Genomic DNA, 16,241 nt, shown 5'->3' with positions numbered 1-16,241 from the left:
TGTTTCTCAAAACATTGTTGGGGATTCAATTAGTTATCCAATGGGTGGACTCATCTGAACAGTGTGCAAGTGATAAAGAGATTAATAGCTAATTAATATTTTTTCGTGGTGTTTGTTGAGGGAAAAGATGTTGGCCAGGAGAAGCTGGATTTGTTTTCATTAGAGCAAAGGAGGTTGAGGGGTGATTTGATAGAGGTGTACAAGATTATGACGGGTTTGGATAGGCTAGACAGGGAAAGGCTGTTCCCACTAGTTGATGGTACAAGGACTAGGGGACACAGGTTGAAGGTTTTGGGCAAGAGATACAGGGGGGATGTGGGAAAAACTTTTTTACGCAGCGAGTGGCGAGGACCTGGAAATCGCTGCCGACGGAAGTGGTGGAAGCGGAGACACTCAATGTTTTCAAGGGGAGATGGGATAGGCACTTGAGGGAAATAAACTTGCAGGGCTACGGGGATAGAGCGGGGGAATGGGACTGACCGGATTGCTCTACAGAGAGCCGGCATGGACTCGATGGGCCAAATGGCCTCCTTCTGTGCCATTATGACTCTAGGGGCTGGATTTTCATTGGGGCGTGGAGTTGGGATTGGAGGCATGTGGGGGTTTAAAATCCCAAAATCAGGGGTCCCGAGGCGGGATGGGGATTAGTGCCAATTAACTGCCTGTTAACAGGTAGTTAACAGGCAGTTTTTAGCCTAATCCCTATTTTCATTGTTGAAATGTGGGATTCCCGACGGCTCCAAACCACGCCAAGTTCGCAAGGCGGGCTGTCGGGATGAAGGGCTTGGAGGGGTCGAGATGTCCAGTGTTCAGGTGAGTGATGGGTGCATGAGTACAGAGGTAAGTGTGTTTGGTCTGTGTAAAGTGTTTAAAGAAGTTCTACTAACCTTTACTTACCTTTACAGCCTTCCTTCCTTCAGGTCTCGGGAGTCCCTCATCTCACCGGTACAGAAAGCAGAATGGCCGCCAGCTGTCAAAATCTGCAGCCTCTGCTTTCTGTTCCTGGGAGTTCTCTAAATCATCCTGAGAGGAAGGAATTAACCTGGCGTACAGATTGTCAGTGTTTGACAGCTTCAAACAGCTGTGAAACGCTGATATTTCATCTGTCAAAAGGTCTTGACAGATGAAATTTCAATCTGTGACATCACCTGTTGCCGGGTGGCCCTTAATTGGCCTGCTGAGCCCACTGGGTGGGCTTAACATGGTCAATCAAGTCTAAATCGTGTGGGTTGGCTAGAACTCGATGGCGGCGGGACTACAACCCCGAAAAATGTAGTCCCGCCTCCTACCCGCCTCCTCAATGAAAATCCAGCCCTATGACTCTATGACACTAGGAGAACTCCCTGATCTTCTTCGAATAGTGACATGTGATCTTTTAATCCACTTGAGTAGGTAGATAGGATCTTGGCTTAACGTCTCAGCCAAAAGACGCCGGGCTGGATTTTGTCAATGGGGACGTGATGGAAGCGGGACTCCCACTTTTTGGGTTGTAGTCCCGCCTCCATTGATTTGTGGCCAATCCACGCGATTTTCCCTTGATTGACTTTGTTGAGCCCGCCCAACAGGCTCAGCAGGCCAATTAAGGGACACCCGGTTACATAGAAACATAGAAGATAGGAGCAAGAGTAGGCCATTCGGCCCTTCGAGCCTGCTCCGCCATTCAATGAGATCATGGCTGATCATCCAAATTCAGTACCCTGTCCCTGCCTTCTCCCCATATCCCTTGATCACTTTAGCCTTAAGAAATATATCCAACTCTTTCTTGAATATATTTAATGAACTGGCCTCCACCGCCCTCTGTGGCAGAGAATTCCACAGGTTCACCACTCTCTGGGTGAAGAAATTCCTCCTCATTTCAGTCCTAAATGGCTTACCCCTTATCCTTAGACTATGACCCCTGGTTCTGGACTCCCCGGCCATCAGAAACATCCTTCCTGCATCTAGTCTGTCCAGGCCTGACAGAATTTTATAGGTTTCAATGAGATCCCCTCTCAATCTTCTAAACTCCAGTGAGTATAAGCCCAATCGACACAATCTCTCCTCATACGTCATTCCTGCCATCGCAGGTATCAGCCTGGTGAATCTTCGCTGCACTCCCTCCATGGCAAGAACGTCCTTCCTCTGGTAAGGCGACCAAAACTGCACACAATACTCAAGGTGTGGTCTCACCAAGGCCCTGTACAACTGTAGCAAGACATCCTTGTTCCTGTACTCGAACCCTCTTGCTACGAAGGCCAACATACCATTTACCTTCTTAACCGCCTGCTGCACCTGCATGCTTACCTTCAGCAACTGGTGCACAAGAACACCCAGATCTCTTTGCACTTCCCCTTCTCCCAATCTATTGCCATTCAAATAATAGTCTGCCTTCCTGTTTTTGCCACCAAAGTGGATAACCTCACATTTATCCACATTATAGTGCACTTGCCATGTTTCTGCCCAATCACCCAACCTGTCCAACTGGAGTTTCATGACATCCTCCTCACAGCATACCCTCCCACCCAGCTTTGTGTCGTCTGCAAATTTGGAGATATTACATCCAATTCCCTCGTCCAGATCATTCATATATATTGTGAACAGCTGGGGTCCTAGGACCGATCCTTGCGGTACCCCACTAGTCACTGCCTGCCACTCGGAAAACGACCCGTTTATTCCAACTCTTTGCTTTCTGTCCGCCAACCAGTTCTCTATCCAAGTCAATACCTTGCCCCCAATCCCATGTGCCTTAATTTTGCATGCTAATCTCTTATGTGGGACCTTATTGAAAGCCTTCTGAAAGTCCAAATACACCACATCCACTGGTTCTCCCTTATCTATTTTACCAGTTACATCCTCAAAAAATTCCAGTAGATTAGTCAAGCATGATTTACCTTTTGTAAATCCATATTGACTTTGTCCGATCCTGTGACGTCAGGGATTGACATTTCATCTGTAAAGAGCTTTTGACAGATGAAATATCAACGTTTGACAGCTCTGTGAAGCTGTCAAACACTGACAATCTGACTTCTAACTTGAGTCCTTCTCCACAGACTCAGTTAGAAAGCTCTCCAGAACAGAAAGCAGAATGCTGCAACCTTTACTTTCTGTGCTGGTGAGATGAGGAACTCCCGAGACCTGAAAGAAGGAAGCCTGCATTAATAAGTAAAGGTAAGTAAAACTTATTTAAACACTTTACACAGACCAAATACACTTCCCTCTGCACTCATGCACCCATCACTCACCTGAACACCGGACATCTCGAACCCTCCAAGCCCTTCAGCCTGACGGTCCGACTCGCTAAGCTGGCGTGGTTTGGAGCCATCATGCAGCCCACACTTCATGGTTAAAAATAGGGATTAGGCCAAAAACTGCCTGTTAACTACCTGTTAACAGGCAGTTAATTTGCCACTAATCCCTTCCCGCCTCGGGGAGGCGGCTCCCAGCACAGGTCGGGTACCCGCCTCCTGGGAAACGAGCATGGAGGCGGGTTGGGGGCGGGAAGGGTTCGTGCCCCCCGATTCTCCAATTTTCCCCCCACTCCCACCCCCAAACCCGCCTCCTTGGGGCTTGGAAATTCAAGCCCGCCATCTCTGCGCGTGCAGCACTTCTTCAACAGTGAAGTTACAAATATCTTATTTGTCACCTATTCAATAAATATCGCAATCAATGGGCCTTAGGCACGTTTTTGGTTTATGTCATGCTCATAAATAGAAAATAAATAAATTTATGCTGGTTTATAAAAATAGAAAAAATCAAAGTGAGGTAGACCAACTATGGAGGATGGTGATGCAATAGTGCCATGTCACAATAAGCATGTTATCATTGAAAATCAGCAGAAACATTGCCGGATCTGGCTGCTTAGCTGTTGTTTCTCCTTCAGTCAAAACAAGGGAGACTCAGCAATTACTTTTTCGTTGCCAGTTTTTACCCCCCTGCTTCAAGGAACCGACTCAGCCTCCCATATGGTTCCTTGAGGCTCAGGTTATAAATCAACAGACAATTTAGAACAGGTAAGTCGACAGTTTAAGGTACAAATGCCATTGGTCTTGGGCAGGACTGCAAGATGGGTGACAGCCAATCAGCCGTCTGTTTTACACCCCACCTAATCTTCTTTTCATTGACTTGACTTCAAGGCAAAGAAAATCGGGCAGGCTGTAAAACTGGCTGCCGATTCGCTATCGAGCATTTTTGTACCACCATCCAGGATCAGTTTCTCCTCCAATAATTGCTGTTCTCCTTGATACCTCATGAACAACAAAGAGACTGCCTCGGAGTTAGCTCCTAACATGCATTGACCCTTTGAAAATGCTTGCTCACTCCATACATGGTGAAACATTACCATCGAGTCAGAATAGCCCAGTCTCTCTACTGGATAAAGACAGATTAGCTGGGCTCAGGCAGCCCCAGTGCAACGCACAATTGGAATTCCCTGGCCACAGAGTTGAGCTTTAAGGAAATATTAAGAATCATTGGTCCTACACATTTACAACCCAGTTCAAGCTGCCATTCAAAACTACAACCCCAGGATGACTTGACATGGTGGACCAAAAATTGCGGTCGGCGGCGTAGCTATAGAGTATGCCGATGACCTACGAAAGAATACGCACTTACCTTGTGCGAGGCCCAGAACAGAGACTTGCTCTTCAGCGCTGCAGAGTTGTGTGCAGAGTACAGCATCACGACAGCCAGGAGCGCACCGTACAGCCTCTGCGTAAGGGAAGACGGCCTAGAAATTCAGTTGCCTTAGCGCCGCTTTTGAGGCGCTAGAGGGACTAGCGCCAGAGTTATGGCCAGTTTAAAAATTCCCTGGGGCCCTAAATCGGCGTTGCACCGGTAGCGCTGCACCGGCACCGATGACGTCATCGGTGTGCGCAGTGTCCCGGTTGCCATGCCGATGGGCCCTAGCGCCGAAATTCAGTTGCGGCCGCCTCGCCCGTGGCAGCCGCAACTAAGACTCTGGCAACAGAGTCTTGCATGAGTTTGCGCCGGCGCATTAAAGGCCCCGCGGCGGCCGGCCGCTTTCCCGCCGGCCGCCTGCCCGCAGCTCCCTCCCCGGACTTCTCCCCCCCACCCCCCGTAACAGATGCAAGCCCGGCACTTGTCCAAGGTGCCGGGCTCATTTTTAGACAGATTTGCGCGGGCCGCGGCCGGGTGCAGGCAGCTCCTCCTTAACGGAAGGAGGAGGCCTGCACTTCCCGAGCCTGCCGCACCGCATCGGGTGCCGCAGCGCCGGAATTGCGGCGCGAAACGGCAGTTAGCGCCGATTTACCGCCGCAAAGACCCTTCAGTAGCGCCGGCAGCCGTTTGGGCGCGGCCCTGCTGAATTTTTGGCGCGCGCAGGGGGACTTAGCGCCAGCACTAACTTCCGGCGCTAAAGCCCTGGCTAAGCCAAAACCCAATTTCTAGGCCGACGTGTCCACAAAACCCGTCAAACTAAACCACGCCCACAGGAACTTCTTTCAGCCTCTTCCATTGAACTTACATTTTAAAAACTTCTAAAAAAAAATTTTTTAACTTTTAATTAAACTGGTACTTGGAATTATTTCATGTATCAGCATTTAGGGTTTTTTTCATCCAAACTCACAGGGCTATAAATTCATCATAGCCCAGGAATGGGCGGTATCTTTAGAAAAGTTTGAGAATTAGTGCCAGGCGCTAATGCTTTAGACTGCACGCAAAATTCATTCTCACTGTTCAAAGAAATGATTGGGGTGCTAAATCAATTCTTAAAGGCCAGGCTCAATGGCGTTACACTCAAAGGGTGGACCAATATCGGGTGCAGTCTAATCTCAACTCATCATTGCCACAGGTTTTTCCCAGTACTTAAAGGGGAGGTTCATTGATACTGCAGCACCTCATTCTCAGCATTGCTGGTGCCTCAGTAAGGAGAAGCACAACAAGGAGAAGGAGCCGGAGGACTGAAGCAGGTGATGCTCATGGCAGATCCACCTCAGTCGGGTGGTCAGGGTGATTGATTGTTTCAACAAATGTTACATACCACCATCTGTACCCCAAGCTTCACACAATGCCCAAAGCACCACAACCCCAGCGCTCACCCACCAACAATCTCTACCTACCAACACTCAAACCCACATCTCACGCCTTGCACACAATGACAGCTATTCAACTATGACAGGCACAAGGGTTATTAGTTATTAGAATGAATGTGATATGTGTGATATGCTTATACGTAAATTTATTAATGGAGTTTGCAATATTTTGTGGTCTCTCTCATTTCTCCTTTGCACCCAGGAGGACGCTGTGACATGGTATGACACAGGGATGGTATGATGGGCATGTGGTGAGCAAAAGGCATCTAGGGTTTAAGTCATCCTGGTGTGAGGCTGGAGGTCTGTTTGGAGGAGGTGGCAGAGTTCTGTGACCACCACCTTGGTGATGCGGAGCCGTCTAATACACTGCTCCTCGCTTAATTGGAGGTAGGAGAAGTGCTGTCAGAATGCCCTCAGAGGGTAAGGCCCTCCTGCTGAGAGCCCTGATGTCCCTCCTCATCCCTCTGTGCACATGTTCCCGTATTTCTGGCTGCCTACGCTCCCTCCGCCATAGATCCTGGAGGGCGCGGTGGCCTACCAGTACAGCCACCATTAATGTAACCAAGTGTAGCAGTTTGAATCTTTGAACAATAAATGTAGCCACTTTGCACTTGCCAGAAGACTGCTGATAAAAAAAGAAGCTTGAAATTACTCATAGAAACTGCTCCACTGGTTGAAACTGACAAGAAGCTAGCCTGCCCTGACAGCTGCAAGCGATTAATGCGGATGCCTTTAAATAACATCGCTGGAGCCAGCTTCCGTCAGCTGTGTGCCTGCTCTCCCTGTCGCTGACTGGTCGAGGTGCAAAGGTAAGTGGCGAAAATGAATTTTGCAGATCGGGCGCCCAGTCATTGATGTCACGATATGCTTGGCATTGAAGTCCCCGGCGATAACCTCGTACTGGCGGCACAACGGGGCATCCGGATTTGCTGTGAGTCCCTGGATTTGCCTTGCCCCAGCATTACTGCGTCAACAGGTGGCACTAACCAGCTGAATTTTCCCCCCACAATTTATTAGTCCCTATGTATGCAACTTCCTGTTCGATACTCAGTAAAGGTCTAACAATGTTTTATATCTCTTACAAGTAATGTTGTTGAACTTCAGAAAGAGATTCCCAGCCATGTATTCAATGTTAATTTTCAGGATTAAAATATATTATTCAGACCTCATTTAGACTGGTAATAGATAGATCTATTTTCCTTGTTATAGATGCAGTATATTCTTTGTTATGTTGTTCATTGTTGAGTTAAAAGGACAGATTTGTTCACTGAAATCTGACAGGTGTTCACTTTTTTTATCTTTCTTATTCAATTAAAGTGAAACTCGACCAACAAAAAAATTTCATCCACCAAAACTTCTTTTAAGATGTGAAACTGTCTCCTGCACCGGCTTTCACTAACAGTAAAATTTTCAGATGTAATTGCTGAGCAGTTGGTGGGCAAATAGCCCAATTCTGTGCCAGCAATTAATATTTCCCCATCAGTGTGGATCATCTGTCAAGTCGTAGCTTGACAGAGCGCAATTTGGAAATCCCGAACTTGCAGTATCTTTCAAAGGCGGTATGATGGCGTACTCTCAGAGTACGCTGTCATACCCACTGCAAAATCTGGGCCATTAAGACATTGTAGCTGTTATAACCATTAAAACAACACTTTTAAAACAGACGCAAGGGAGTAGAGTTTCCGCTTTGGGCACAATTGGCGATCCGGGTGCAAACTGCACTGAAAATTGGGCTAGTTTTCTGAATTGAAATTTTTGCTCAAATTTCCGCTCAAACTCATTTCCATATCGTTGAATGTAAGATCTTCCAGGAACCAGTGCAATCGGGCAGCATTTCTGAACGTAATTTTTTTTTACGTTTTGCATTAAAAAATATTCTTGGATATATTTACGGCTGGTAACCTGGTGCAGTTCTTTTAATACAACTGAAAATGGGTTTAGCACAAAAAATAAGCCTTTTTAATCAGTGTCTAGTCTACCACCTGTGAGTAACCCGATTTTAAATAACTGAAAGTGGCTTTAAAAAACTATACAGAACGATTTACTAGTTACATTGGTGTGTTTATAAATTAGCAAAAATAATACTTCAAAGCTTTTAAAAGGTGTCTATTAGTGCCCTTGCACCTAAAAAAAGCTTAATTTGAAGAGCCTCCTCGAAGGCCCACAAATGGGCACAATTAGCGGAAACTCGCCATGGTGATTAATTCGATCGGGGGCGTGGCCAGTTTAGTGGTTGGGACCGGCTTCCAATTCAATTTTTTTCAACTAGATCGCGGAAACTCGATTGCACTGGACGTAATTTGCGTTTGAAATTTCTCGATCTTTTCCAGTGGTTTGGTCGAATTGTGCTGCCTAGTGGAAACTCTGCCCCAAGACACTAGTCTTTTGTAACACAACGGCTCTAGGGATCAATCACAGAATTATTAACTGCATATGATTACATGCCCTAACAATGTCAATATAGACAACCTGTCCAGGTTTGGAGCTGTTGGTCATTGTCAGTGCACAAGGGTTTTTTTTAACTCTTGATGTGTCAAGATCAATAAAAGAGACAACAAAATATCTGATCTAACAAACAAAAAGCTTCATTTTTGTTACCGGAACCCTGGCTGATTTTTCCCAACCCATCTTTGAGTTGTTGAGGGCTGTTCGTTAAGTGTTGAAATGGTTAATAAAATAGTCTTTGGAATGCAGATGATGCTGTATTCGTTTGCTGTTTGAACACTCGGGTTCCCGATACAATTGGCCTGCTGCCTGCCGTCTCACTGCGGGTGCAGTTCTTACTGTCTCTAAGACACAGGGCGATTTCAAGCCCAAGTGTGGCGGAGACCACATAGGGACAGTAACACAATTCACTATGTATAGCCAATGTTGTTATCGCTCCACATTATGTACGGAACTTGGTTGGGTTATCGGGGCAGGGTCCCTTTAAGAGTCGTCGATTGTGTGATGACGTCATAGCCCTGCGATGAGGCCGAGTCCCTCAGTCCATGCGGAGAGTTAATAAAGCTAACACGCGTTTTTCTTTGCTGCTATGAAAGTCTCGCAGTCTGTTTATTTCCAGCGACTCCTACATTGGTGACCCCGTTTCTCTTTTGGACGTTTCCAAAGACTTTATCCGAGATGGCGACGAAAGCCGTTTCTCTCAAATTACCGGAGTTTTGGGAATGGCAGGCTGCCGCTTGGTTCGCCCAGGCCGAGGCTCAGCTTGCACTCCGGGACATCACCGCGGACGACACGAAGTATTATTACGTCGTCTCTGCTCTCGGCAGCTCCACCGCGACCAGAGTCGTGAGCCTGCTCGAGGACCCCCCGGAGCACCACAAATTTGCGATGCTGAGAACGCACCTCCTAGAGACTTTTGGACTAACTGAGCCCGAGCGCACACGCCAGCTTCTCTCTCTACCCGGGCTTGGTGACTCCAAGCCCTCAGAACTGATGGACCACATGTTAACCCTCCTGGGCAAGTACAAGCCGTGCTTCCTCTTCAGAGAACTGTTCCTACAACAGCTGCCAGGGCAGGTACGGTCGGCTTTAGCCAACTCTCATATTAGTGATTTCCGCGCCCTGGCCAAGGAGGCCGACAAATTTTTCTCCGCCAGGCAACAGTACTGCGCGGCCATGCAGGGCCCTGCCCCCACCGCCACAGCCCAATGGCGGCAGCCCCCAAGCATGTGCTTCTACCACGCGCAGTTCGGCCCCAACGCTAAGAAGTGCCGGCCCCCGTGCAGCTTTACCGCGTCGGGAAATGCGAAGGCTCACTCATTAGCTGCCATGGCTGTCGGCCGTTCAGGTAGTCTGTTATTCATTACGGACACTGACTCTGGACGTCGTTTCCTCTGCGACACGGGTGCCCAGGTGAGCGTCCTGCCCGCGTCAACCGCCCTCGAAGCCGCCAATGGCAGTTCCATCCGTACTTTTGTGAAACGGAGCGTGGCGCTGTGTTTTGGCAGGCAGCGTTTCGCTTGGGACTTTGTTACAGCGAAAGTGTCCACCCCCCTTGGCGCTGACTTCCTCTGCACCAATGGCCTTTTGGTGGACGTCAAGAACCGACGTCTTATCAACGCTGAGACTTTCAGTTCGCTCCCGTGTTCGCTCAGTGGCTCCAGCACGACTAAGTTGTCCAGCGCACTCTCGGCCTCCGACGAGTTTTCCCGCCTCCTCGCCGGGTTCCCGGACCTCAGGAAGCCCACTTTCTCGTCCACTGCCACCAAACACGGGGTAGAACACCACATCCCGACCACCGGTCCACCTGTCTATGCCCGCGCTCGGCGCCTCGACCCGGGGAAACTCGCCATCGCTAAAGCCGAGTTCGACACGATGGAGTGCCTCGACATCATTCGCCGGTCGAACAGTCCGTGGGCCTCGCCCCTCCACATCGCACCGAAACCAGGCGGCGGTTGATGCTACGACCCCCGACCGCTACCCGATTCCACACATCCAGGACTTTTCCGCCCGCCTGGCCGGGAAAGTTGTTTTCTCTAAAGTGGACCTCGTTTGGGGTGACCATCAGGTCCCCGTTCGGCCGCAGGACATCCCGAAAACTGCGGTGATCACCCTGTTCGGGCTGTTCGAATTCCTTCGCATGCCATTCGGTCTCAAAAACGCTGCTCAGGCTTTTCAACGCCTAATGGACACCATGTTACAGGACCTGCCATTCCTGTTCGTCTACCTGGATGACATTCTCATCGCCAGCGCCTCCAGGATGGAGCATGTGTCCCACCTCTGGACTCTCTTCAAATGCCTCAGCCAGCACGGTCCAATCGTCAATCAAGCCAAGTGCCAGTTCGGGCTGTCCTCGATCGACTTTCTCAGGCACCGCATCACGAAGGATGGGGCGGTGCCACTGCCGTCGAAAGTGGAGGCCGTGAAGGACTTTCCGCGACCCCTCACCGTGAGGGCCCTGCAGGAGTTTTTGGGCATGGTGAACTTTTATCATCGCTTCGTTCCCCGGGCAGCCCAGCTTATGCGACCCCTTTACGAGGCCCTCAAAGGCAAGCCCGCCAAGCTCGCCGTCGGCTGGTCCGAGGAGATGGCCAATTATTTCACGGACACGAAAAGGGCCCTGGCTAACACGACCATGCTGGCGCATCCGTTGCCCGATGCGCCGATCGCTCTCACCACTGACGCTTCGGACTATGCTGTCAGCGCCGTCCACGAACAGTGGGTCAACGGCACCTGGCAGCCGCTCGCCTTCTTCAGCCAGCAGCTCCACCCCAACGAGCGGAAGTACAGCACTTTCGATCACGGGCTTCTCGGCCTCTACCTCGCTGTCCGACACTTCCATTTCCCGCTGGAGGCCCGCCCGTTCACGGCGCTTGTGGACCACAAGCCGTTGACCTTTGCCATGGCCAAAGTTTCCGAGCCGTGGTCGGCCCGTCAGCCTCCGACCCGGATGTCCAGGCCTACAGGACGGCTGTCACGGGCCGTCAGTTAGCGGACGTCGCGTTTGACGATGCCGGCACCACGCTCCTGTGCGACGTCTCCGCTGGGCAGCCACGCCCCGTCGTGCCCGACGGGTGGAGACGGCAGGTTTTCGACGCCGTCCATAGCCTTTCCCACCCGGGCAGGAAGCCGTCACAGAAGCTGGTGGCGGCTAAGTTCGTCTGGCACGGGCTCAAGAAGGACATTCGCGACTGGGCCAATACCTGCGTGGTATGCCAGCGCTCGAAAGGGCATCGCCATACTAAGGCCCCGTTGGTGCCTTTCGCGGTGCCCGAGAGGGGGTTCAACCATGTTAATGTGGACCTGGTGGGGCCCCTGCCGCCCTCCCGTGGGTTCACCCACCTCCTCACGATGGTCGACAGAACCACCTGATGGCCGGAAGCCGTTCCGCTGTCATCAACAACGCCCGCCGATGTAGCTCGGGTGTTCATCAACACTTGGGTCGCCCGGTTTGGCGCCCCATCTGACGTCTCCTCCGACCGGGGGCCCCAGTTCACGTCGGAGCTCTGGAACGCTGTCGCCCGAGGCCTTGGGTTGAGACTCCACCGCACCACCGCATATCACCCTCAGGCTAACGGACTGTGCAAATGGTTTCATCGCTCCATGAAGGCTGCGCTCCGGGCCAGCCTTCGGGACAACAGTTGGATCGACAGACTCCTGTGGGTCATGCTGGGACTCAGGACTGCCCCCAAGGAGGACCTCCAGTCCTCGTCCGCCGAGCTCATCTACGGGCAGCCGCTGCGGGTTCCCAGGGATTTCGTACCCAATGCCATGGACCCTTGGTCCACAGCCCATCAGCGGTCCGCCCTCCTGGACAACGCCAAGGTTTTCGCGCTGGTGCCCACGTCGCAGCACGGTCTCCCTCAGTCCCACGTTCCGCCTGACCTTCGTGCAGCGGAGTACGTTTTTGTCTGCCACGACGCCCACCGGGGACCTCTTCACCCACCCTATGACGGACCATTCCGCGTCCTGGAAGCTGGGGACAAAGCCTTCGTGGTGGATGTCGGCAGTAAGCCGGACTACATTTCCGTGGACCGTCTTAAGCCGGCCCACCTGGATCTGGACCGACCCGTTGGGTTGGCTCAGCCCCCGCGGCGGGGCCGACCTCCGGCTTCTGCACCCTCAGTCCACCACCGAGTGCCCGGGGACCCTCCTGCGACCCCCCCCCGGGTCCCCGCCCCGGATTTAAGGAGCCGTTTTGGCCGTGTGATCCGGGCCCCTCAACGACTGACATTGCCAGTTCTAGTGAATTCTGGGGGGACGTATGTGGCAGAGACCACATAGGGACAGTAACACAATTCACTATGTATAGCCAATGTTGTTATCGCTCCACGTTATGTACGGAACTTGGTTGGGTTATCGGGGCAGGGTCCCTTTAAGAGTCGTCGATTGTGTGATGATGTCATAGCCCTGCGACGAGGCCGAGTCCCTCATGTGATGAAATATTCCATTCATCACTGCCTGTGACTGTGGTTGGTTTCAGGTTTCAGTTCCCTTACCTCAGTTCCGTCTCCTCACCATTGTATTGTATATTGTAATGTATTGTGTGTAGGGCTCCGCCCATACTTGGCCCCTATGTAAGCAAGCTCAGTCTGGCCTCATATCCAGTACTGCAGATCTCCAGATGGAAGATACCTCTCTCCACTGCGTGTTACCTTCTAAGTTAATAAAAGCCTTGTTTTGTTTCGCTAACATCGAGTCTCGGAATTATTGAGGCACATCAATTTTATTAACTTATTTTTCAACACAATGGATCAACTCCTAAAACCCGAACGTTTGGATTTGGACCAGCATGCTTCGGACGCATCGGCACGCTTCGGACAATGCTTTATGTGTATGGAATTCTTCCTGGACAATTCCGCAGCCGTCAAAGACGCTACGGACGCTGCGAGTATGAAACTCGGAATTCTGCGGAATTGGGTAAGCCACCGGGTTTACCCCCTCATCCAAGACGCCGACACGTACCTGGCCGCCTGCGACATCTTAAAGGCGCATTACCAGCAGCCTACGAATGAGGTGTATGCTAGGCATCTGCTCGCTACTCGCGCACAGCGACCCGGGGAATCGGTGGAGGAGTTCCTAGGCACCCTGAAAATGCTTGGCAAAGACTGCAAGTGCCAAGATGTAAAAGCCGCAGTGTACACTGACGGGCTTGTTCGCGATGCCTTTATCACAGGCCTCAGCTCCACTTACATCCGGCAGAGACTGCTGGAAAAAATGGGATTGGACCTGAAACAGGCTGCGGACACCGCGCGATCCCTGGATGTGGCCCAGAGAAACTCGGATGCCTACTCTTCAGCCCGCGCCGTCCACGCCGCCACGTGTGCACCAAGGGCACCGCCATCTTGGAAGGCATCTTCCCCGCCTGGCAGCCCGACACCGTCGAGGCCCCGCTCTCCCCCCAGAAGCCCTACGACAGCCGCGACGCGTCGGGGACCCAACTGCTACTTCTGCGGGCAGCCAAAGCACACCAGAAACCTGTGCCCGGCGAAAGGCACCACCTGCTTTAAGTGCGGTAAGAAGGGGCACTTCGGGAAGGTGTGCAGAGGGAACCCCGCCGGAAAACCCGCCACCGCCGCGTGTGCGCCGTGGGAGCGGCCATCTTGGACGCCATCTTGCCCGACCTCGTGGGGTCTGCCATCTCATGAACAGGCAGCGTGGATGCCATCCTGTCTCGATCAGGGCCCTACAGTGGCATCGGTCACAGTGGACCAGACCAGGCCGCACCCGCTATCCAAATCAATGGTGGACATCGAGGTAAACGGGTGCCGGGTTAAATGTTTAATTGACAGTGGAAGCACGGAGAGTTTTATCCACCCTGAACTGGCACAACAACTCTCCCTAAAGGTGGTCCCTACTCAGGGTACCATCTCTATGGCTGATAAAACCCAGACATCGACCATTCTGGGTTACTGCACGGTACAATTGTCCGTTAACGGAACTGTATACGATAATTTTAAAGTATTAATCATGAAGAATCTATGTGCGAGCGTGACCTTAGGCCTGGATTTCCAGTGCAACCACCAAAGCATCACGCTCAAGTACGGTGGGTCCCAGCCGCCCCTCACAGTGTGCGGTCTGGCTACCCTGAAGGTAAAGCCGCCTTCGCTATTCGCGAACCTTACCCCTAACTGCCGGCCAATAGCGACCAAAAGCAGGAGGTACAGCTGGGAGGACAGGCTGTTTATCGCGACCGAGGTAGACAGGCTCCTGAAAGAGCGCATTATTGAACGCAGCAACAGCCCGTGGCGCGCCCAAGTGGTAGTGGTAAGGGGTAGCGAGAAGAAACGGATGGTGATCGACTATAGCCAAACGATCAACAGGTACACCCAACTAGACGCCTACCCGCTACCCCGCATATCAGAAATGGTGAACCAAATCGCCCAATACCGGGTGTTCTCCACCATCGACCTCAAGTCAGCGTACCACCAGCTCCCTATCAGACCAGAGGACCGCCCGTACACCGCCTTCGAGGCGAACGGACGCCTCTACCAATTCCTCAGAGTCCCCTTTGGGGTGACGAATGGGGTCTCGGTCTTCCAGAGGGAGATGGACCGCATGGTCGATGACCACCACTTGCAGGCAACCTTCCCCTACCTCGACAACGTCACCATCTGTGGTCACAACCAGCAGGATCACGACTCGAACCTCGAGAGGTTCCTGAAAACCGCACAAAAACTCAACCTCACCTACAACGAGGACAAGTGCGTTTTCAACACCACGCGTCTCTGCATACTAGGCAGCGTGGTGGAGAATGGGGAAATCGGACCAGACCCCGACCGATTGCGCCCCCTACGGGAGCTGCCCCTGCCCAACACTCCCAAAGCCCTGAAAAGGTGCCTGGGGTTATTTTCTTATTATTCCCAATGGGTCCCCAACTACTCCGACAAAGCCCGCCCCCTCTTGAAAGCCTCCTCTTTTCCGCTCTCTGCTGAGGCCCACGCCGCCTTCAAAAGCATTAAGCAGGATATTGAGCGGGCCACGCTACAGGCAGTGGACAAGAACACTCCCTTTCAAGTGGAAAGTGATGCGTCTGACTTTGCCTTGGCGGCCACCCTCAACCAGGCGGGGCGGCCCGTAGCTTTCTTCTCGAGGACCCTCCAAGGGCCCGAGATCAGACACTCCTCCGTAGAAAAGGAGGCCCAAGCCATCGTGGAGGCAGTGCGCCACTGGCGCCACTACCTAGCCGGCAAACGCTTCACCCTACTTACCGACCAGTGGTCGGTAGCGTTTATGTTCAATAATAAACAGAGGGGGAAGATTAAAAATGATAAGATGCTTAGGTGGCGGATCGAGCTCTCCACCTTCGAGTATGACATCATTTACCGGCCAGGGGCCCTTAACGAATCCCCTGACGCCCTCTCACGAGGGATGTGTGCCAGCGCCACCGGGGATCGGCTACAGACCCTCCACAACGACCTCTGCCACCCAGGGGTCACGCGGCTGTTCCACTTCATAAAGTCCCGTAACTTACCCTACTCGATTGAGGAAGTTCGGTCTCTGACCAGGAACTGCCGCACTTGCGCTGAGTGCAAGCCTCGGTTCTACCGCCCAGATAGAGCCCACCTAATCAAAGCTACACGGCCCTTTGAGCGGCTCAGCTTAGATTTCAAGGGCCCCCTCCCGTCAGTCGACCGCAATGTTTACTTCCTGAACATTGTGGACGAATACTCCCGTTTCCCATTCGCCTTCCCCTGCCCAGACATGACCAGCGCCACGGTCATTAAATGCCTCAACAGCCTGTTCTGCCTGTTCGGTATGCCGAGC

This window comes from Somniosus microcephalus, chromosome 21 (genome assembly GCF_052327205.1).
Source record: "Somniosus microcephalus isolate GS21.2 chromosome 21, FLI_Smic_1.0, whole genome shotgun sequence".
NCBI lineage: Eukaryota > Metazoa > Chordata > Chondrichthyes > Squaliformes > Somniosidae > Somniosus > Somniosus microcephalus.
This window is presented reverse-complemented; position numbering follows the sequence as displayed.